Genomic DNA, 23,336 nt, shown 5'->3' on the forward strand with positions numbered 1-23,336 from the left:
CGCCTTTGATTAAGTTAAAGCCATTTGCTTTGCTAATGGTATTGTATAGCAAAGCAAATGGATTTAACTTAATAAAATGCGAGACCTATTGCGTTTTCAATGCTTGTTTCACTTTGCCGCGGAGTAATTGCTTCTATGATTTCTTCCTAGTCTCTTCTTTGGAGCCATATCTGTAATTTGTCTGCCTAATTTATAACTTCATACAAGCGTCGCAGGGTGGCCAAAAAATTGCATCTTGGAGTCTTACTCGAACAGGGTCCTTCTTTCACCAGGTCTCTTTCTTCTACATCTTCTTTATTGCCATTGCAGATTTAATATGTGTGGGAAAAGAGTCTGGAACACCCACGTAGTAAGAAAATCACACGGAGAAGTTATCCGTCGGAATAGCAGGGTTTATTCATGTCCACACCCTCTGGAGTTCCTCCCGTCATAACCTGAACCCCCCAGTCAACCGTCCCTGCTCCGAACCCCCCAGTCGAAACAAAATACTCGGCGTGATCTCCACGAGCGTGAAGGCAACGCGCTCGTGGAAATCACGCTAACATGTGGTAAATGAGTTATACATATACAATACATCTTATCTTCCCCCTTTATTATTATTTTTTTTACTTTTTTATTTTTTTCCAAGAATCTTAAATCAGGACATAATCCTTGAATCTTTCTGGATAATGATGCTCACGTTTCCCCCTAGAATCACCCTTCCACTTGGAACAATGAGGATATTGTTCATTGTGATCAACCATTGAATATCTACTTTTGCCAACATTCCTAGCTGAGTGGGAAACACCTTTGAACAGGGAAATCCTGTTCAGATTCCAAACACTTCCTCCCTCTATTCTTACAGCATTGTTAAACACTTCTATAACTCTCTTTGGATCTGACCAACATTGTGAACCTTTAGGAACATTTTCCTTCCTCTTCAAACGAACAAGGTCACCAACTACAACTTTAGGTTTACTACTAGAACCTCTTTTCTTATCCATAAACAATTTCATTTTTTCTTTGTGCTCATTAACTTTGTTTAATTACTTCATAGTCGATAGCAGTTAACTTATTGTCACTCAAACCCTTTTTTAACCACCACGGTACTAAATTGGTACTTGGTTTCCGTCCCCTTAAAAGTTCAAATGGACTAGCTGATGTTACTGAATTTGGAGACGTCCTGTATGCTAGTAACATGGATTGCAAGGCATTACTCCAATTAAGACCCCCTTTTATTGAAAGTTGAATTGCTTCCTTCACAACACGGTTAAATCATTCCACCTGACCATTGGCCTCTGGATGGAAAACCGCTATTCTCTTGTGTGTTATATTGCACTTCACAAAAAATGACTCCATCTCCTTGCTAATTAATTGAGGCCCATTATCCATGACTATTTCTTGTGGAATTCCTTCTCTACAAAAAATATTATCTAGGAACTCAATTGCACTTTGTGAGGTGACTTCTCTGACCATCTTGACTTCAGGCCACTTCGAAAAATAGTCAATAAGAACAATTCCAAAACACTTACCTTTTGGTAAAACTTGAAAAGGACCAATAATATCAAGGCCTAATTTTCTCCATGGACCAACAGGAAAAGCAACAGGGTGAGATTCCACACGCAAAGGAACAGCAGATTTATCACTACTAGAACAACTACTACATTGGCGGACAAAATACTCAATGGAAGAATCTATTCCAGGCCCCCAAAATGCTTCCCTAATTCGTCTTCTGGTGAAAGAAATCCCGAGATGTCTCTCATGACCTATCTCCATGATGATGTTCCCAAGCCCAAAAGGTGGGATTATTTTATCCTCTCTCATGACTAACCCGTTTTCAATAGCTAGTTAATCATGAATCTTTGAAAAACTCATCATGTCACCTGATTAATTTTCTTAATTCTGGCCAACCTTGCACAATGTAATTCTTTACAATTTTTAATTCACTATCTTTTTCCATTTCAGACATCCAAACCTCTTCACTTAGATATAGTCCCCTACCATGTATTAAATTTAGAGCATGTGTAGTAAATGCCACCTCACAATCATCATCTTGATAATTTTTATCGCTGTCGATGGGTAACCTTGACATACAATCTGCATGCATATTTGCTTTTCCTTGAACATACTCAATACTAAAACGAAAAGATTGTAATCTCGATGATAATCTCGCCAATCGTGCTGACATTGAAAGACCTCCCCCAGGAGACATTAGAAACACAAGAGGTTTGTGATCGGTTTTGATAATAAACTCAGTCCCCCACAAAAAACTTCTAAAATGTTCTGCCTCCATACACAAGCAAGAAGCTCTCTTTCGATCACAGAATAATTTTTCTCTGCGTCTCTTAATGCCCTAGAAGCATAAGCTACAATCCATTCAGTACAATTGTCTTTTTGTATTAAAACACCACCGAGGCCCAAATTGCTTGCGTCTACCATAACAATACACTTTTTCCCAAGAACAAAAGGTTTCAAACATGGTGCATTCACAATGAACTTTTTCAAATGCTTCAGTCATGCCATCTAACCATATAAACTTAGCATTTTTCTTGAGTAAACATCTGAACGGGTCAACCTTAACAGAATAATTTGGAATGAACTTTGCATAAAATTCAGTTAACCCAAGGAAAGCAACTAGCTGTTCTCTTGATGAAGGTACTGGAGCATTAATGATACTTTGAATATGTTTTTGCTTTGGTTTAATGCCCTTCCCACTAATTGTATGTCCTAGATATTCTACTTTCCTCGCTTTCATCCTGCATTTATCCAGGCGAAGGGTAAGACCTTTCATTGCTAATGCTGCTTTTACATTGTAAAGATTTCTGTCATGCTCCTCATCATTCTTTCCATAGACCAAAATATCTTCCTGGAACGCTATTGCACCAGACAGTCCCTCCAAAGTTTCTTTCATTAATCTCTGGAAAACTGATGCAGCACTAGCTAGGCCAAACGGCATACGGCGATATCTAAACAGCCCATCTGGAGTAATGAATGCTTTAAAGTTCTTCGAGTCCTCTGAAAGAACCACTTGGTGATATGCGCTTGCTAAGTCAATGCACGAGAACACCTGTGCGTCACCTAAACTTGAGACCATTTCATGTAAATTGGGAAGGGGATGGGCATCAACCCAAATTGCACGATTTAAACTGCGTAAGTCAACCCACAGCCGGAGTTCGCACTTCCTCCAGCAAACCAGTTGCAGCTGCTCTACAAGTTCACGATCATAAAGCAGTCAGCTCAGCACTATTTTGGTCTGAATGGTGGGGATTCCAAAGAATGGAGGAACTGACCAAATCAGAGCATCATTCTTAAGGAGTTTGGTGTTGCTGCCCCAGAGCACCCCACCCCTAAGTTCTGACATGGTTAGGAGATCCATTGTCGATTATAGCAAAGCTTTGTCCACTATTATTTTGGATTAGATATGTCTGTTCTCGAATTGCCTTCGTCTGCCAATCCCTTGACAGAAGTTATTCGGCTAGACAAATCAAAATCAGTTGGCTCGGTAATGTAAAGAGGCTCTTAACTGATATTGGCCTCCAGGGATCTTGGGATAGCAACGACCGGTCTATGCTCCCCAGAAAAAGCTTAGTAAAACCACAATACTGGGATTGGGTAGCCCACGTAGAACCAAGTAGTACGTCCTGGGAAAAGCTTACACAAGAATATATGGCTCAAAAACAGGTCAGATCCCTGGAGTATTATTTTGAAGTACTACAGACATCAAAGGATAGGAAATGATATGTCCTGTTCAGGTTTGGCACCCTTCATTTGAATGGTCTTTTGGGAAGATGGCAATGTGACACACCGACTTCTCGGCGGTGCCCAGCCTGTAAAGCTCCTGTGGAATCTGTGGCGCTAATCATGTTTCCTGTCCTTCATATGCTCTTCCTAAGGCTAATTGGCTAAGTCCCATTTGCAAACAACTGGGAACTCATAATCACTTAGAAGCCATGCGGATTTTAAAATCCGATGCAAGACCATTTGTTTGCCTGTGCGGTTGCCAAATTTCTTGGCCACACTTGGAGCATTAGGAAAAGAGTTCAACGGGTGCGAGTAGGCTAATTGCACTCTTTTGTTTTTCTTTAAAATGTTAAGTGCCTAGCTTATTACGTGAGTATCCGAGCTCTGGCATGATCCTGACCATTGAGTTCTTTTTTCCCGGAACCAAGCTGGTACTCTGGCTGTAGAAAAAAACTAAGTGTCCGGGGAAGTAAATCAAGCGCTACGTTTTTATATAAGAATACACCTACATTTTGAAACTTTTCCGTAGTTACGTGTATTACAAATCCTCTTAGCTGGTTAGTTTTTCTGCTAGTTCCTGGATCATGCATCAAAATGAATTTATTCGGAATTTTAACTATCCATTTTTAACTGCGGGATTTTAATTGTCATAAATGATTGTGTCATCAATTGGGCGGTTATTAATGTTTCTATATTTATGATGCGAAAACGTTTATTGCAAGTATGGCGAAATAAAGTATTTATGATGATGATGACTAGAGCGCGTCATTTGAGCACGAGGAGATTATAAGAGACAAGTTTATAAATAGGATGAATAGCACAAAGTTTAAAGAAAAGCTGTTAGAATTAAAGAATGCCTCACTTAATAAAACGATCACTATAGCACGACGAATGGAGAACACATCCAGATATGTTAAGGAGCTGAATGATGGTCAAGGAAAGGTAAAAAGCAGTGCTGAAAATGTCCATGTAGTGCAGGAAACTTTGAAAACATTAGGCTCGCAAAGGATAATAGTGGAGCTCTTTTACCAGCTAGAGGGCAATTCTTTTTAAACGTTCTTGTAATCTTTGTGGGAGCACGAGACACTTGGCAGAGGCTGACTCTTGTCCAGCCACCTAAGCGAAGTATTTCAAGTGCATGAAAATTGGTTACTTTTCTAGAATGTGCAAATTGGAAGTGCATGGTGGAAATAAAAGTGTAAATAAGAATGTCAATGTGGTGCAAGATATAGCCTGTGGTTCAGGTGCGAACGAGAATTCCTCGGATGAAGGAGAACTGGAGATATTGGTGGTGAATGACCGCAACTAACAGGAGTTTCTTTTTTTTATTTTTTCATAAATTTCTTTATTGATTTTCAAATGACGACAAATCAACCGTAGTGTGCTGCTGCAAATCATCACATCTCCAAGATGATAACTATATAATAGCACATAAACATAATCAACATACGATACAAAAATTAAATGAAGGAAAGTGGACCAGCCAAATCAGTGAATCAAATTTTCAAAGAGCTAGAGCGAAGAAGGACCAGGATAAGGCCATACTGAAAAGGAAAAAAGAGTGTTAAGGTGTAGGACCGAGGTCTAGCGTGCAGATATAGGGCCATATGTAGGTGGGCTAATACCGGTCTGTATTTAGCCCTTTGCGATGTAGAAGGCTGGATTTAAGGATTCGGTAATTTACCGATTCGTTATTGTAAGGAATAGGTAAATTACCGAATCCTTAAAGGATATGTAGGGAGTACTCAAGTGAGTGCATTTTTGGTTTAAGGATTCGTTATTTACCACCAACTACAAGTTGGTGGTTAATACCGAATACCTTTCCAAAAGCAATATTGTGCTTTGTTTGCACACATGCACGATTAAGGGGTGCAACAGGGTGTCAATGTGACACCGTGACACCCTTGAATATGCTCCCCCCCCTATTACCGAAATAGAATGTAGGTAAACAATCAGTAAATTTTACTGATTCAGTAATATTCGTTATTACCGATTCGGTATTTACCGAATCGGTAATAGTGAATGGCTTCCCATTCATACCTATTGGCCTCCAGGCCCATAGGAATGAATGGGAAGGTATTCCTTATTACCGATTCGGTAAATACCGAATCGGTAATAACGAATATTACTGAATCAGTAAAATTTACTGATTGTTTACCTACATTCTATTTACCGATTCTTAAATACCGAATCGGTAAAATTCGGTATTTAGGAATCGGTAAATAGAAATTACCTACATATGGCCCATAGTCACTGGGGCGGGACCAGGGGGGGTTGTAGGAGGGCAAAATCTTTCCCCGTCATAGGCTTTTGACACTTGACCAGAATTGTTTGTGTAGCATTGCCTATTGTGATGAATTGATGCTTTTTTTAGTTTCAAGAGCTATGATACCCTCTATGTGGACTTTACATTTAGAATAGCTGCATTATTAGCAAAGTGAGTGAAACCCTCATCCGTAACCATTTTCTCTATCCATGTTACAGTTGTAGGGCACATGCTCATAATTGTTTCGCTAGTATTACCTATTGCCGTGTATTTATGGTTTTTCTGTCCCAGGAGGAATAATATCTACCGTGTGGATTATGAATTCAGAATGGCCGTATGCATGCATCTTGCAGCGGCATCAAGGAGAGTGAAAGCCTCACATGCACTTTATTTCAATTGAGGTTTGCACAATTCACTTGCTGTTTGATTATTGGGTTTATTACAACATGCACTTTACAAATTAAGCTTCGTCTTTTGATATGTTATACTCGATGAGATATGCATTATTGGTTATATAACTAGTGTACAACAATCTTACAATGTATGAATAATGCAAATTTGGTGTGCTGAGTTCATCGCCCTCATGATTACAATACATACCACAGACTGTGACTATTAATTCTAGTCACGATCATTGGCAATGCAGCACCGATATATATATATATACACATGCTACCCTCTTTTTGTTAAAGTAAAAAAATAAGTAGCATATCTCATCAAATTATCTTCTGCTTTTAGAAACCAGTTTTTTTTTTTTACATAGGATTCTTTCCGTACCTGTTTCTCTCCTGCATTCCCTGAGTGATGGACGGGTCAATATCAGGGGGTTTTCAACCGTTTCTGTAGTGGGAGCTACTTCTGACCTCAAGGGCATTGGAGAGCTTTACATGCGCACCAGTTACATTGCACATGATCACATTGTGTTGTTTCTTAGGCAGTGTATAATTAAGTTATTTTCCCAGAATTGCAAGATGTTGAGCTGACGCCAGGGCTCAAATTTGTTTCCCCAGTTCCAAAGTCGGCAGCTCTGGCAGTAACACTGTGAGCTCCTGAAGGACGAGCAACTCACCCATTGCTCTTGGAGAAACCCTGACCCAGCATAATGACATATTGCCTCTTTATGTGATAATATCAATGGAATACACTCAATAGTGTGCCAGCAGAGGAAGTCTGGTCATGTGTTGGAAAAAATACCTTTTTAGATTTCAAAGTATTTTATTAATTTTTATAAGCAAGTACATTAACATTTCTGTTACAAAGTTAGCCAAACGTAGTTTGTAGAGCAGTGTTTACAGGCACTTTGAAATATGTGTTTAGCTAAACCCCTCTGACTTGACTTGCTGAAAATCAGGCAAAGGGTGAAAGAAAGAAGCAGAAGAGAAAGAGGTGAAAGGAGGATACAAGAAAGGTTCTGTAATAATGAGACTATTTAGACTTAAAGTCGCGTGACAAAGTTAATCTTGAAAACAAGGCAGGTATATAGGGTAACACCTTCGGTACCAGCGCCAGCCGAAACAGCTTGTTCATGCCAAAGCCATAACGGTCAACTCACCACATTTGGCAGTGTCAACCTCTTTTTACTCCTATTCACCCACTTGACCAGCAAAATGCCTCCATAGATTCCAAACTTATAACACACTTTAAGCTCTCAAGTTTTTAAAGATCCCCTCTTATGTGCATACCTTCACCTGCAATTTTGACTCAAAAATGTGTGTGTGCCCAATATGTAAAACAGTCTGAAAACAATATTAAAATTTAATGTACACTAGCTTCCCTTTTTAAAAAAACAAGGATTACTGCACCCGTGTCCTATCTGAACACTATCAATTTTATACCTAGCAACAGCAGTTCAGCAATTTTGGTGTGATTCTAGGATCCCTTCTACCGTGGATCCTTACCTTACAGTAAAAGGGTGTACTTTCTAAAAATGTTTTTGCTTATAAGGAAATGTTATACATATGCAAACTGAAAACTTGGCAACTATGCGTTTCCATAGAGTGAGGTGTAGCCTCAGCTTCACTGAAACACTCCATAATGGAGTGTTATAGTATGGCATTTGCCACGGCACATCTCACTCTAGAAAGCACAATAGTTGCTGTTTGTTTATGTCTTTATTTCGATTATCAAAATCATAAAATCTAGCATGCATCAAGAAATCTTAAAAACAGTCTTGAATAATAACACCATGGATGATATCCTACAGCCGGTAAGACAAACAAAAAGAACAAATGGTAAAACAATGTATCACATTTTATATAAAATCTATTCATATTATATAAGAAAAACTAAAAAGCAGGTATCCTAAAATACAATAGGCTGTTACAAACATGGTACATTACAAATACTAAAACTGCTGTAGTGTGTTAAAAGTAGCTGCAAATAGAGAGACCAGAAATATGCTTAATATATATTATGGCCGTGTTATCAAACCCTCCTCTTATTTACTCGGATAACCCACATTCAGCTCAGAAATTTAGCCACTGCTATGACAATAGGATCCTCTGTGCTGGTTTTCAGAATCCTCCATAGCTACTCTGATTCCCATATTCTTGCAAATAGGTTTCAACCATTTATACCTGGGGGACCTGTAGGCTGGGCATACAAAGAAAATATGAGCCAATGACTCCATCTCAGCAGGGCAAAATGGACATTTATCATCAGTTGGGGGGTGCCAACTACTGGTAAATACTTAAATGGGAAGCGAACCCACCCTAAACTGATGATACAGCTTTCTGTCGGTTGGTCTAGTGATAATGTCCCAGTATGTTTCTAACTTTGGCTTGTGTTTATGCTCATGGAAAACACTGGTCAAAGAGAAGCTTTGGTGGAGAATAAGTTGCTGCAAACTGAACATGTTCCAGTATGCTGCTTTCAAATCCTTTTCACAGGAAAGGTGGCAGCTACTGGGTCCTCCCACAGCTTACTCATCCCCATGTCGGTCAATGTGTGTTTTAGATTCCTTATCCAGGGGATTCTGTTTGTACCACCCAGTGACCTTACTTCAGAGAAAGCTTGGGCATACAGAGTAAGCTCCGGAGTGGTCCAGAGCCTTCTCCAAAATGCTACCGGTCTAAACCGTGCCTGATCCGCGATTCTGTTACAGCCCAGATCCATATATAAAGGCCATAGAGGAGTAGACTGCGGTAGGCCAATCAAAGCTCTCACAAATTTGTTCTGTGCTGCTGCCAAAGATGTTAAATCGTTGAAACCCCATAATTGCGCCCCGTACAAAAGTGATGAACATGTTTTAAGATTGTAAATTTTTTACGCTGGACCTATGGGCTTAGTCTTGGAAAGCCTATGCTCTTTTAGCAGTGCACCTGCAAGTTGAGAGTGCTCGAGCGCCAGCAGGTCGATCTGATTTTTCCAGCTGAGTTTCTTACCCAATGTTAGCCCTAAATAAGTGAAGGTGTCGGTCTGCTCCAAAGGGACATAATTCCTGTGCACCCTCCCCCTCATGGCTTTTGACCTGTGGAAGACCATAAACTTTGTTTTATCCACATTTACCACTAGCTCATGCTCGTGACAAAAGACCCCGAAGTGCTCCAGGGCTATCTGCAATGCTTTCTGAGTCCTGGAAAGCAACAGGGTATCGTCCGCGAACATGAGCAGTGGTATCTTCATTGCTGCCAGCGTAGGAGCCTCAGTGGGCTGGGATGTAAAGTATTGAACCACCCTGTTAATAAAGAGTGAAAACCGGGTTGGGGCCAGTACACACCCCTGACGGACCCCCCTCGTCGCCGTGAACCTTTCGGTAACATTCCCCTGCTTTCCCCAGCGGACCTGGGCATAATTTGTGTCATGCAATTTTACCAGGATACTCAATAGTTCTAGGGGCATCCCCAAGACCAGAAGGGCGCTCCACAGTTTAGTGCGTGGAACTAGATCGAACGCGGTCTTTATCTACAAATGCAATGTAGATCGTACCGCCTCCAATAGCGACTACCTTCCAATAAACAAGAACAAACCTAAACATGTGGTCGATGGTGCTTATATGGGGACCTGGTTGGAAGCGGTCGCCCTTCTTGTGTATGGGAAAAATTTCAGCGCCAGACCAGGTTTCTGTGATGGAAGCACCGCTAGCTATGGCGTTTGCAAGGTATTTTATGTAGGGAACCCAGGTCAGCCGGAATACAGTCTGGGCCTGGAGCCCAGCCACGTGGAATTGATTTTAACACATTTTCCACCTCAAGACAAGTGAAGGATGCACTAATAACTGGAGAAGGTAGGTGGATAATAGGGTCTCTAGAGTTAGTTGCGGAGAACTGTGCCTCAAAGTGGGACACCCACACATCTGGGGCAACGTGGTTTATAGGTACTTGGGGTATAACTCCACTGCCCCATTTGAAGAGCTGCCAGAAATGTCGTATTTTGCTCTTTGCTTGCTACAAACAGGTCGTGCCAGTGGGACTCATCCCAATCCTTCTTCGCTTGCATTTGGGATGCCCTATATCTAGTGCTTTTTTTATATCCCCCATAATATTTGATCTAATGGCCCTAGCCAGTGACTTATAAGCCTCTTTGCAAGATTTGTTATACCAGGAGGCTACCTTTGTGGATGAAGCCCTAGTTTGTTTGTTGGGTTTGATGAAAAAAATGTTGAGCTTCCCAAACAACTCACTGTGAACCTCGGGTATGATGCGGTTGACCGCCTGTTGGGAATCACAACTGTGCAAGATAGAAAGTGCGCGACCAACCAAGGATTTCATTGTAGCCACATCCCCCTTATTGTCATCAATCCCAGCCCATCTAACTCGCCTCATATCATTAACATTCGATTTTGTAGACTACAACAGGCATGAAAAATAAAGTTGCTCTATGTATTAACATCACAGGCCACATTTAGGCTGCACATGACAAATTACTTGCCTCTTGGTTCATTATTGGCATTATCGTTTGGGTGGAGGCACTGTATACATGTTTCAAAACTGTCTCTTCAAAACACTGCATCTCAGTGCAATTATATAAGCGGATCTAGGAAATGCTTCTGCGTGTCAAATAACACTTTTTTGCATTTTGAAGATACTTTTGCTTAATCATATTTTTTTTTTATATAGCATTTGTTGTATTATTTAAGTGTCAAACATTATCATCGTTGGTATCGTGAATGGGCGCTTAGCATTCAATAGTAACTAGCCCCTAGTTAAACAGACTCCCATTTAAAAAAAGTTTCACATTCAACATCATTTGTTGAAAGAAAAGTACCCCACAAGTTGTTGGATCAAGTGTGATCCAAATCATGTGTACGGCCTGGTGGTTCCTGCCTTCAGTCACTGTAACATGCCGGGGCGCTAACTGGAGTCTGGGACCTTTTGTAGCTCAATGGCAAGATACAGTTCTGGGTCTCTTCCGAGGCACCAGTGCTGGACTCCCTGCTGGGTGCTCCTTTGGCCCAAGGTGTTTGGTCCCCATGTCATACCACTTGTGGCATGAAGGAAGGTCAGCAGCTGTAGTCCAGGGCCACATATAAGGCTCCGGTGTCAGGGCTGTTGCTCCGCCTAGGCGCACAGCATTGGTTGTGTAGGATGGCTCCAAGTGTGGTACCAGGCAAAAGAAGGCAGGTGCCCCAAATTCTAGTGGCCAGTCTTTAGCATGGTTCTAGAGGTACAGTCAACACAGGACCACCTCTCAGCATACATCTGGCCACTTAGGGCGTTAACATCAAACACACAAAAGGTGATGGGAGAAATGCTTGCAATTTGTGTACTGGAGATCGCTCACGGTAGCATTTCAACCCATTGTTCTTTTGCCTACTATGCCTCTTAGATTACACCCAGCCATACACAAATCAGTCTTGGTCCTGCTCCCGTAGGAACAGTCCAGCCTGAACAGCCATGCCAGGTCCTCTTCGAACAAGAACACAAACAAGCGAAGACCAGTTCACCCTGACTTTGGCTCATCAGTGGGATGCAGCTTGGTGGCAATGGCAACAAGCTGCATCCTCCCTGCCACTGCGGGAAACGAGGAGGGAATTGGCGAGTAGGAATGTCTGGAGAGTATGAAAGTCCAAAGGCAGTTGCCAATGGTGTGCATTCTTTTGGGCAAGGAGAACTTTGAAGACCAATGCATCAAAAAGGAATCTAACCCTGGCAGATAGCGAAAAAATGATTGCTAGAAAAACAAGCATTTGCAATGCAATAGGTCTTGCATTTGCGATAGTTTAATCTATTGGCATTGTAAATGACACTGCCTTTTATTATCTGTTTCGATAATTAACACACAAATAAAAGGCATTTTCATTTACAATGCCAATAGTTCAAATTCTTGTAAATGCGAAACCTATTTAATTTCAAAGAAGCGACAGCCATTATCCCGGGCTGCTTGGAAAGTGAAAGCATGCTTGGTGCGCTGAATGTTGCTGAAAAGCACTGCAGTCAGTACTTTTGTGAGGAAGGGGAAGTGTGCCCATGACTGACACACCATCATTACACTGCCTTTCTGGCACACTGAGATATATCTGTTTAAAGCTCGTGTCACATCCTTTCGCATATTTGACGTCAGTGACTTTTCCCCTGGTGTGCACCGAGTGTGTCTGGAGGGTGCTCACAAAAGCATCTCATGTGCATTTGAGTAGGGGAGAGCCTCCTTTCAGCCGATAGCCTGCTAATTGCACGAGGGGTTAAAGCTTTGCCTCTGCTACGCTGCAGCTTTAATATTTAGCATTAGACTATATCACTGATTTAGTAGGAGGATCTCTGTCTGAACCACGCCTTGGCAGTAAACCGATATCTGATCTCAGAGGAACCAAGAAAAATCACAAGGCTGCGCCGGGATTGCAGAGAATAGCCAGTGAGCGCAAAGTGCCCCCAGGCTGTCAGGCAAGGGTGGCACAGAGTGGGAGCGGAGGGCACGTGCCTGGAGACTGCATGGATGTCTGCAGACAAGGACTGACCTGCCTGAAGGGGGGCTGCTCTTGTGCGCTGCGCGCAGTTTTATAGTCCGCACTTCTTGTTTCTGTTGAGAGGGGCAGGAGGGGCTGAACGATGCACTTTGGGCAATGAGTGCCACAAAGGAGGACCATGCCAATCTGGACTGAGATGTTAGCGGTAACCTTTGAAGATTAATATTTTAGGGAGAAATATAGTCTAAAGGGAAAATAAGACAAATGTAGGAATTGTGATTAGATTGTAGGAGAACGGGCAGATATTTTGGGAGGCAAACTTATAGGAAGAAACAACACGAACTCAAGAGCTCCAAGAAGAACTGCCGAGCCCTCGAGAAAGTCTGGAGAAGGGAACCTACACCGGACAACAGGACCACCTTCAAGCTTGCCACCCGGAAGCACCACCAGCTGATCCGCGCCGCCAAGAAAACTGCATTCAAAGACCGGCTGGACAACAACGCACACAACTGCAAGGAACTCTTCAACATCGTGAAAGAGCTATCCAACCCTAGCGCAGGAAACAACGACATCACCCCATCGCAAGACCTCTGCAACTCCCTCGCCTCATACTTCCACAACAAGATCGCAGACATACGCAACAGCTTCAACACCCAACCAACGCACACCACGACCGAACAACCACCCCCCACCACCACCCTCCACGCCTGGACCCCGATCAGCACCGAAGACACCATCCGCACGATGAACTCCATCCACTCCGGATCGCCGACCGACCCTTGCCCTCACCACATCTTCAACAAGGCCGACGCTGTCATCGCACCCCACCTGCGAGACATCATCAACACATCCTTCGACACCGCCACCTTCCCTGAGAGCTGGAAGCACGCCGAACTCAGCGCTCTACTCAAGAAACCCACAGCGGACCCCACCGAACTCAAGAATTACCGCCCCATCTCGCTTCTCCCGTTTCCAGCCAAAGTCATCGAGAAGACCGTCAACAAGCAGCTGGCCGCCTTCCTCGAGACGAATGGATCCCTCGACCCCTCAGTCTGGCTTCCGAGCCAACCACAGCACCGAGACCGCCCTCATCGCTGCCACCGATGACATCCGAGCACTGATGGACAACGGAGAAACAGCGGCCCTCATCCTCCTAGACCTCTCCGCGGCATTCGACACTGTCTGCCACCGCACCCTAGTACAGCGCCTCAGCAACGTCGGAATCCAGGACAAGGCTCTGGAATGGATCATCTCCTTCCTCGACGGAAGAACACAGAGAGTCCGCCTACCACCGTACAAGTCAGAGGCCACCGAAGTCATCTGCGGCGTCCCTCAAGGATCCTCGCTGAGCCCCACCCTCTTCAACGTCTACATGAGCCCCCTCGCGGCCATCGCACGCCAACACAACCTCAGCAAAATCTCCTACGCCGACGACACCCAGCTGATCCTCTCCCTGACCAACGACCCCGCCGCCGCCAGAGCCAACCTGCACGAAGGGATGAAAGAGGTAGCCGAGTGGATGACGACCAGCCGCCTGAAACTGAACTCAGACAAGACGGAGGTCCTCATCCTGGGCTCTTCACCCTCCGCCTGGGACGACTCCTGGTGGCCTCCCGCCCTGGGCACCGCACCCAAACCGACAGACCATGCACGCAACCTGGGCTTCATCCTGGACTCCTCCCTCTCCATGACCAGGCAAGTCAACAACGTCTCCTCGGCGTGCTTCAACATCCTACGCATGCTACGGAAGATCTTCTGGTGGATCCCCACCGAGACCAGGAAGACCGTCACCCAGGCCCTCGTCACTAGCTGGACTACGGCAACGCCCTCTACGCCGGTACCACCGCCAAGCTCCAGAAGAGACTCCAGCGGATCCAGAACGCCTCAGCCAGACTCATCCTCGACATCCCACGAACCAGCCACATCTCCGGACATCTGAGAGACCTACACTGGCTCCCCGTCAACAAAAGAATCACCTTCCGCCTCCTCACCCACGCACACAAAGCCCTACACGACCAAGGACCGAGCTACCTCAACAGCCGAATCAACTTCTACGCTCCCAAACGCCACCTCCGATCAGCCGCCCTCGCCGCCGTCCCCCGCATCCGAAGAGCGACGACAGGAGGAAGGTCCTTCTCCTACCTGGTCGCCAAGACCTGGAACTCCCTCCCTACCGACCTGCGCCTAACCCAAGACCACCTCTCCTTCAGGAAGAAGCTGAAGACCTGGCTGTTTGAGCAGTAGCGGCTCCCCCCTTCCCCCAGCGCCTTGAGACCCTACGGGTATGTAGTGCGCTTTATAAATGTCTTTGATTGATTGACACTTGAGATGAGAAAAAAGCAACCACTGACTCATCAATTGGAGCAAAGGCAAGGATGGAAAAGATTTTAATTTACATATATTATGCATATGCAAGTGACAATTCTTGACAACGAATAAGTTGTTAAGTAGAAAAATCGCTGATGAATCAAAGATGGTTCCAAGATTCCTTGCTAAGGAAGAAAATGGAATGGTATTTGAAGAAAAATGAATTGAATGGGGTAAACCCGGTCTCTCGTTTCTTAGAATTCAATTTTAGGAAATGCAACAACACCCAGTTTTCAGAGGCAGATAGACACTTGGTGATCTGGTTACTAAGAGACTGCAAAAGAGGAAAATGAGAAATGGATTAGAGACTCATAATCGGAGAAATTTTAATTAAAGCCAAAAGAAGAAATAATGAAATCGGAAGGAATAAGGTGCAAAGAAATCACTAGAGGACTGAGTGTTGAGGAACACCATAAAGAACAGATTTGCAAGAAAATGGAAACTCTTTTCAGGAAACAGAAGATGATTGTGTTAGAAGCTGATAAGCTTTCTGAGTCAATGGGGTGATCAGGATGAAAACCAAATTGAACAGGAGAGCAAAGGTCAGTATCTTGAACGGGAGAGAGTTAAGAAAAGACCATACTCTCCAAGAGATTAGAAAGAAGAGGAAAAAGAAAAATGGACCAGAAACCAGGGAGATCGTTAAGATCAAGAAAAGCTTTTTTTTTTTTACATAGAAGTAGAACAATGGCCGATTTGAAAGATGATGGGATGAGCCCATAAGTAAGAGAGCAGGTTGAAAAGCCATACGTAGAGGAGATGCTAGAGGTCTTACCATGGACTGCCAGGAGGACAGAAAGGATTCAAGAAGGGGAAACAAAAAATCAGAAGGATACAAAAATGGTAAATACAGAAGAAGTAAAAATAGTATGGATATCAGAATTTTTTTTTGTGAAGGACAAAGCCATTTGATCAGCAATTTGTGAAGAGCGAGAAAAGGAGAATGAAGGCTGAGTTAAAAGTAAACTGTTAACTGTACCAAATAGATGAGCTCAGTAACTGATGGCTGGAAGAAATGTCCCTTAGCAGTTTTAAGTGGTAGGGCATAGTTATTGTGAGTAGAAGGAAAATTATGTGGGAAATGAGAATATTTACACCCTAGGTGTTCAAAATGTCAAGCTATTTTAGGAAGGGAAAAGCTTTCAGGAGAAAGCCAAGGTGGAAGAGGTCTAGCAGTAGGTTTGAAAGGGTCTTGATTTTTGAAATAGTTAGAAAAAGCAGCAAGTAAAGAGAAAGTAGTTCGGTCCATAAGAGGCATGAGAATTCATGGACTGAGGGCAAACTATCTCAGACTGAAGCTGCTAATAGATCCAGGGACAAAGTACACATTTTGCAGCGGAAAGCAGTTACAGGTTAGTGTGCAGATAAAGGAGACTCCAAGTCTGGAAGTAGTGAAAATTACAAAAATAGTCCAAGGGTAGAAGAGGGGTGTCTTCAGCTTTTTCCTAAATTGGAGCAGTGTTGGAAGATCCTGAGTGATATAGGGATGTCTTCCCAGATCCCAGGTGCACAGTTGGCAATCTAGGAACTGTCCGTATGGTCCCTGGGTTACTATTGCTGACAATTCTTGTTTAGGCTGCTTTATTTCATTCATTGAGTTGTATGATTTTTGTGTTTCTAGGTTAGGACTGAGAGCTTTGGCAATTGCTTATAACTAGGGGCGGGTGATAAATTTTGCTCCTCCGGTGGAGTAGGTTTGGCCAGAGTTCTGCTCAAATTCCACCAAATGGGGTGTGGTGGGGTTTTCTCGCACCCAACTAGCCTGCGGTAAATTGGTGACTGTAATTTGGCGTCCTCTAGCATGATTTTCAGTTGCTAGCATGGCACCTGGTAAGATTTCCCCAACACGGGTGGTCGTGACCGTTTGCGGTCCGAAAGCTGCAGCTTGAGTAGAAAATCTATTTGAGCTGCTTCAAAATCAACTAGCGAAGCAGCGCCCTATGGTGATGCGGGATGCCGTTCGTGCCGATTTTTCACTGTAGAACGAGCCCCTAAAGCTAAAAATCAGTGCGACATGCCTAATTCTGCCCGTTCATGGAACTCCGAGATATCTCAGAGTTTTAATGCAATTCAGTGGAATTCTGCAGAATGAAGCACTGAGTGTTCTGCTCCCCTAGTTATACCACCTTCGAGGTTGATGGATGTGCTCACTGCCTGGCATATAGAGAGAGATCTGTGACTAGTTCCTTTAAGTGACAAACTCTGAGTGTCATCATAGTTAGTTATATGACATATCTGTGCTTTGTGGGACATATGCAACCTGCTGAATCTAACTGTTCAATTGGAAGCTTGTGTTTTAATTTTTCCTAGCCCTTGGTGCTGATGTGAGTCTTATGATTTTTTTCTCAGCTCAAGCTGCCCTCACAGTAGGGCTACTGAGTATACCCAAGGCACATGAGGTGGCATAATCGGAGGACGAGGAAAAGGTGGAGCTTTTACGGGGTGAATTGTTGAACCTACTGATGTGAGGTAAGGCAGATTATACTTTTCTACTTCTTTGGTGTACCAAGTGTCAAGACTGTTCAAGAATGTTGTCAGTGCCATGAACCTAACAAGAGGAAACCCTTACACTTGAGGGAACAATGCCATGAATGCTTGAGTGATTAAAGAGGTAGCCCAGTATTTGGAAACAAGACAGAAGGAACTATGATTGGTTCATTTGCTTCCTTCCTGTGAGCATACTCATCAATGCTCAATAGCTGAAGAGTCATGTCATGACAACTCTGGCATTAGGGTAACTGGTATGTTTGGGTTTATTGTGCTACCAATGCAGCATCAGTACATTAGGGTGAGACACATGGAAGGGAACCAGCGGGAGTGGAGCGAAAGGGCTACAGCTGTAGTGTAGTCCCTCATCCCATTCAGTGGAGATTGAATGATACACTCAAACAATCAATAGCACAATGTGAGTTATGAATACTCTACTGGACAGGGCCAAATCATGATTGACAAAGTCTAAAGCTAAAGGCTGATTAAAGTAAGTCACTGTTTGTAAGGAGCGGATCCAGAGCCCTCTTTGTGAATATTGTTAGCAATAGGGCTGTTTAACTGCTGTGCTGTCAAAACCCAGACCTAACCAGATTTGGCAAAGCCAATAGGGATTGTCCTTTAAAGGCGTTGGCTGAACGTTTGGCTTTGTGTATGTTTTTTTTGTGCAGATTCTGAACAGCATCATGAAAAGTACAAAAAAAAGATTGTTGCTAATACTGAACAGCATTAACAAAAGCAAAAAAGAGAAAATAGCTGACCTCACCACATTGTCGTATACATGTGCATGCATCATCACCCATTCGCATATATTCATCATGGCTGTATGTGGGGAATAGAGCTAGAAAACAGATACACTTCTCTGAGTGCTGAAAGAAAATGAAACTAAGTAATTCCTTGAATGTAAACAGTGGTAGTATACAAGTCGTTTAATTAAAAGGGTGGTAAAGTAGTCATGCTTTGGTAGAGGGAAAAACACAAGAAGAGGAAGGCAAGCCATTGAATAACAAGCATTGGCATAGCCAATAGGTCTCGCTTTTGGGACATATAAGTATTTAGTTTTGCAGCACAATATCCTTGGTGCAACAACATCAGCTGTTGCATGGCTAAACCTTGTACCTCAGTTGATGTTGTTGCACCAAGGATATTGAGCTGCAAAACTAAATACTTATAGGGCACACAGGCAGAGAAGGCTAGAGCGCGAGGAATAAATAAATTGGGATAAACACAGAGGAGGTGGTAACAGAATGGGTGGTGGAGGGAGAGCCACAGAGAGCTAAAGAAGAGATGGGGGGGTATAGAGGAGGGTACAGAGATATGGAAAAGAGCTGAGAAGCTGAGTGAGGAGGCAAAAGAGTGTGGGTGGGGGGACTCACGGAAAGACGCAAATAAAGGCAGAGATTGAGGAGGGAATGGTACAACATGTGGAGGAGTGAGAGGGGAAGGTACAACGGGACATGGAGGAAGTGGGGTCGGTAAGGGGTCGGGAGGAGTGAGTTAAGGGACAATGGAGACATTATTGAAAGACAGGTGGAATTGGAAAAATTTAAGAGAGAAGAAGTGAGGGGAGCTAAGAGACAGATAACAAAAGACGGGTGCATGTAAAGAAATCAGGAGGGAGCTAAATTGGTGAAGGGGACAGATGGAGGGAAGAATGAAAATAAAATGGGACAGAAAATATTCGGCGTAATCCACCCCTGAATGCGAGAGAAGGCTCAGGTGGACACAGGCCAGATTCTCAGGCGCTGTGACAGCATTGAGCTGTCACCTGGCTATAGCTCCTGGGCTGCCTGTGACCGCGGCTATGGCTGTATTAAATGCAAGGGGAGAATCGCTGCTGGAAGACTTCTGTCCTGTTTAAACCCATCATAGCAATTTACATCAGTGAAGAACGGGTATTATAATCGACACAATACAGTGAAGTGTAGGCTCTTCCCAAGATAGACAATGGGGAGAGAACAGAACTACTTACTGTTATTGGAAGCGTTGGCAGAGGAAGACACAAGCCTTGGGATCATGCTCAAGTCACACTGGCACGATTTATCATAAGGCTGGTGGGCCCCACCGCTTGTACACCCATATCACACTACTCCACTCCACTTTGGTATACACATACAAAATACTTTCAACGCCGGCCACACAACATTCTCGAATTTATCTCCATTCACATCCCAACTCTCACAAGCCTATGCGTACTATGTCTCGCTCCTTTTCGCCTCACTACACACCAAGGCGCAGGCATACAATAACGATAACGAAACATGTAAGACACTGAAATAATACCAACACGAGCCACAAGAGCACGCTTTCCACCCAATACTCCTCAGAAGTAGCAGGTTATCACTCTGCAAATGCCCGTTGTTAGGGTTTCGAAGAGCTATACAGATAAAACTACAATGCAATAAAGGCAGTTCTCTATTGAGCAGAGAAACAGGAGCCTTACTTATGTACTGTCATTGTCTGACAGCTGTCACTGTTTAATAACTGCACAGGAATGTATTTACTTATCACTGTGGCCATCTACAAAGGGAGCAGGTTTGTTGCTACCAGTCATACCTTAGTGGTATGCTTGCGCCATGTACCGGTGCGGCCGGCGGTTGCTGCATGAGGACCGAAGCAGAGGAGTCACAGAGGGTGGACATCTCGAATTGAGACAGGAGGGCGCTCGCAACAAGAAACTTCAGAGCAATGAACACTCGGTGGTTAAATATAGGTTGTTATGGAGCACTCTAAATAGGTAGAACATATCACATAAATTAGTGGTCACAAAAGGGTTTTTGATATAGGGAAGCGATGTGCGCTGAAAAGGAGCAAACGACCACCCTATAAGGGGGTTATAAAAGGCAGACGAAATATCGAGACTTAGGAGACATTTCATAGGGCTGGATATGCGGAAATAGGCTGAGAGGGAGGGCACTCAATAGCGTACAAAAATCAACTTTTCAAATTTTTTTGTACGGTGCTTAGTTCTGATGCTCGACTGTTTCCAAGCATACAACATTTTGACAAATAAGGAAACAAAGACACATTTCCAGTTAGGTTAGGGTATCAAGTGGGAAAGCCGGGTTTGGAAGTCCGTTCGCACAGTAAAGTATACATCGGATGCTATTCTGTAAGCCCAGGTTCCCCTTCAACTTGGTCCGGCCGGAAACGTGTAAACTGGTGATCAGAGGTTCCAGGAGGGTCGAATACGAAGAACGATAAGTCAGCCAGAACGTTTGCAACTCCCCCCCCCCCCCCCCCCCCCCCCCGGAAATGTGCCGGTCGGAGGTTCTTGTTTGGTACACGTGCCATGCTCAGAGTGACCATAGAGACTGAAGAAAGACTCCACCACAGTTGTTTATATAGGAGTGTATTTATACATTGTATTGATGTGGTTTAAGGAGTCTAAAACTGAGTTTTGGTAGAGAACTAGTGGCTACGTTTCTCTGTGAATGGGTAACACAAGGGAAGTAATAGCAATGCCATCCGTGTTGTAGACCTAGTGAAAGCTATTCTCACAGTAGTTCTATTTGTTCGACCTGGGTCGTACCGTGCGCATAGAAATACGACTACAATTTGACAAAAGTGAAAGTGAACGCGCTCCAGATGGCACCTTGGGCGCTGTAAGCTGGCGGCTGCGCGCGTGACCGCAAGCGCTAGGCCAGCAAAAGCGTGTGGTAGAACTTTTAAAACCCCACTTACTAAATGTCTCGCAGAGCAGCTCATGCGCTGGCTCAGGCGAGACCTAAAAAGCAAACAAATAAGATTGCCAAGAAAGCCAATCATTAATCAGTAGTGGGCTGACACAAAGCTTGCTGTACGTATTGATATTGTTACAAATAAAATCAGAGGGGGCGAAAGATGTCCTGTAGAGATGACCATGAACTTGTGCACGGTTATCAAGGGTGTCGTCATAAATTCAATATAATGCAGTTTACGCTTTGGTCTAAGCGTTAAATAACCTGTATTATATGTGATTTGCACAATGCTTTAACCGCACCAGCATGTTGAAGTCAGAAACTGTTTTTAGTAAGGATATGGATCATACTTCTTGGTCACTTTACATTTGATGTTTTTCCTGGTTATTTTACCATGCATGAAAACGGGGAAAAAAATGATAAAAATAAAAATGGTGCAAATCCCGGTTATGTTTTCCATCCTGCAGCCTACAGGACAGTCTCACCCTACATTTTACCCATGTTCTGACCATGTCCCTGGACCATCTTTGAGCTGTCTTCCCCATGTGAATCCATTTTGGTGGGCATCATGGCTATTTACCCTCTGAGTCCCATAGGCTTTCACTGTGAGGATCAGCAATTCATTTGGCCTCCACTACTGGTTCTTAATGTAGCTACACTGAGGCTGATGGTTTTGGGGAAAAGTTGGGATGTTTGTAAATGTGGCTAAGCCCAAAGCTATCTGTAAGCAGACTTTAAAAACAAGCATTGGCAAAGCCAATAGGTTTAGTCTATGCGAGATCTATTGGCTTTGTAAATGTTTTTTTTAATGTTGCATAGCAATACAAGCTGCTGTGCTACAAAGCTTAAAGTATCAAAAAGCAAGGTGATCTTGCCAGACCGCGTCACAGCGATTTTGTTTTTTTACGTTACGATATGCATATACAACAAGTTAAAATAGTTATTTTCCCTAAACTTAATATGCAGTTTATATTGTTGAAGAAATGCCCATTGCAATTATCAGCGTATAAACGTATAGCTAGCTGGAGCACTGAGCATGTTGAGGCTGATGCGTTACGGCCAGAGCTGGAGACTTTGGAGCTGGGAAACCGGTTAGAATGTTGGCGCTGGCTAAACATCCTGTGATTCTGGGTAAATCGGTTAAACTCCCTGTGCCTGTACAAATTAATGCGTCATTGTGTAATGTAACTAGCCCTCATGTAAAGTGCTCCAAGTCTTTCCAGTCGACTTTGCGCTACATAAAGCAAGCTATGACTAGCGACAGGGTGGGGACGTGGCATGCACTGATGGGAGCAAGGTTGTGGGAGGTACAGGCCAGCAACTAACGGGGAAGAGGCATGCGGGGAACAGGCATGCATCGACAGAAGTGAGGTGGTGGTAGCGATGGACATACAGCAAACAATGTGGACGCTGGAAAGTAAAAATAAATAAAGTATGTTACAAGTGTTCGGCCAGTAGAAGGAAACTGGCCGCCGGAAGGCAGCAGTACTTGGCCCGAGCTCCACAGCTTGGACAAAGACGTGAAGCCGAGCAGGAAGCTGGAGGCAGGAGGAGACGCCTAATAGTAGGAAGAAAGCAAACAAGAGTGACTTGAACGCCAACCAGTGGTAAGTAAAGGTAAGTAATGGGTGGAATTTAAGCCCCTTTTAAGATTTCTTTTTTTTCTCGCTACAAGAGATTTCACAAGCACTGTGCAAGCGCCTTGTAGGTAAAACCTAAAAATCTTACAAGCTAGCAAGTGTGGTTTTAAAGTAAAAGGATACAAGCACATCAATAGAAATCCATGTTGGTGTTCGTGCTTTAAGCTGCATGGATCTCTTGATTCAAAATGTCCACGTGTAACAGTTTATGCAGCCCTAGTAAAATCTATAATTATTTTCTTTCCAAGGCCAACTATGAACTTCTAGTAACCCCAATTTACTTTACTTGAGTTTCCAAGCCTCTCGTTTATTTTGATAAACTTTACCATGCTAAC

The 23,336-nt window shown here is 43.5% G+C and overlaps 1 protein-coding gene across 7 annotated transcripts in view; it reads left to right on the plus strand.

Moving 5' to 3' along the window:
- ST3GAL6 (ST3 beta-galactoside alpha-2,3-sialyltransferase 6) overlaps window positions 1–23,336 on the plus strand; it is a 722,381-nt gene that overhangs the window by 152,030 nt on the left and 547,015 nt on the right. For 4 of the 7 annotated variants that reach the window (XM_085622352.1, XM_085622351.1, XM_085622348.1 and 1 more), the window contains exon 2: window positions 17,544–17,663. The exons of the other annotated variants lie outside the window; for them this stretch is intronic. The gene's annotated coding sequence lies outside the window, so the exon portion shown is untranslated. The remainder of the gene's footprint in view (window positions 1–17,543; window positions 17,664–23,336) is intronic. 7 annotated transcript variants of the gene reach the window in all.

This window comes from Triturus cristatus, chromosome 8, assembly GCF_964204655.1.
Source record: "Triturus cristatus chromosome 8, aTriCri1.1, whole genome shotgun sequence".
Taxonomy (NCBI): Eukaryota; Metazoa; Chordata; class Amphibia; order Caudata; family Salamandridae; genus Triturus; species Triturus cristatus.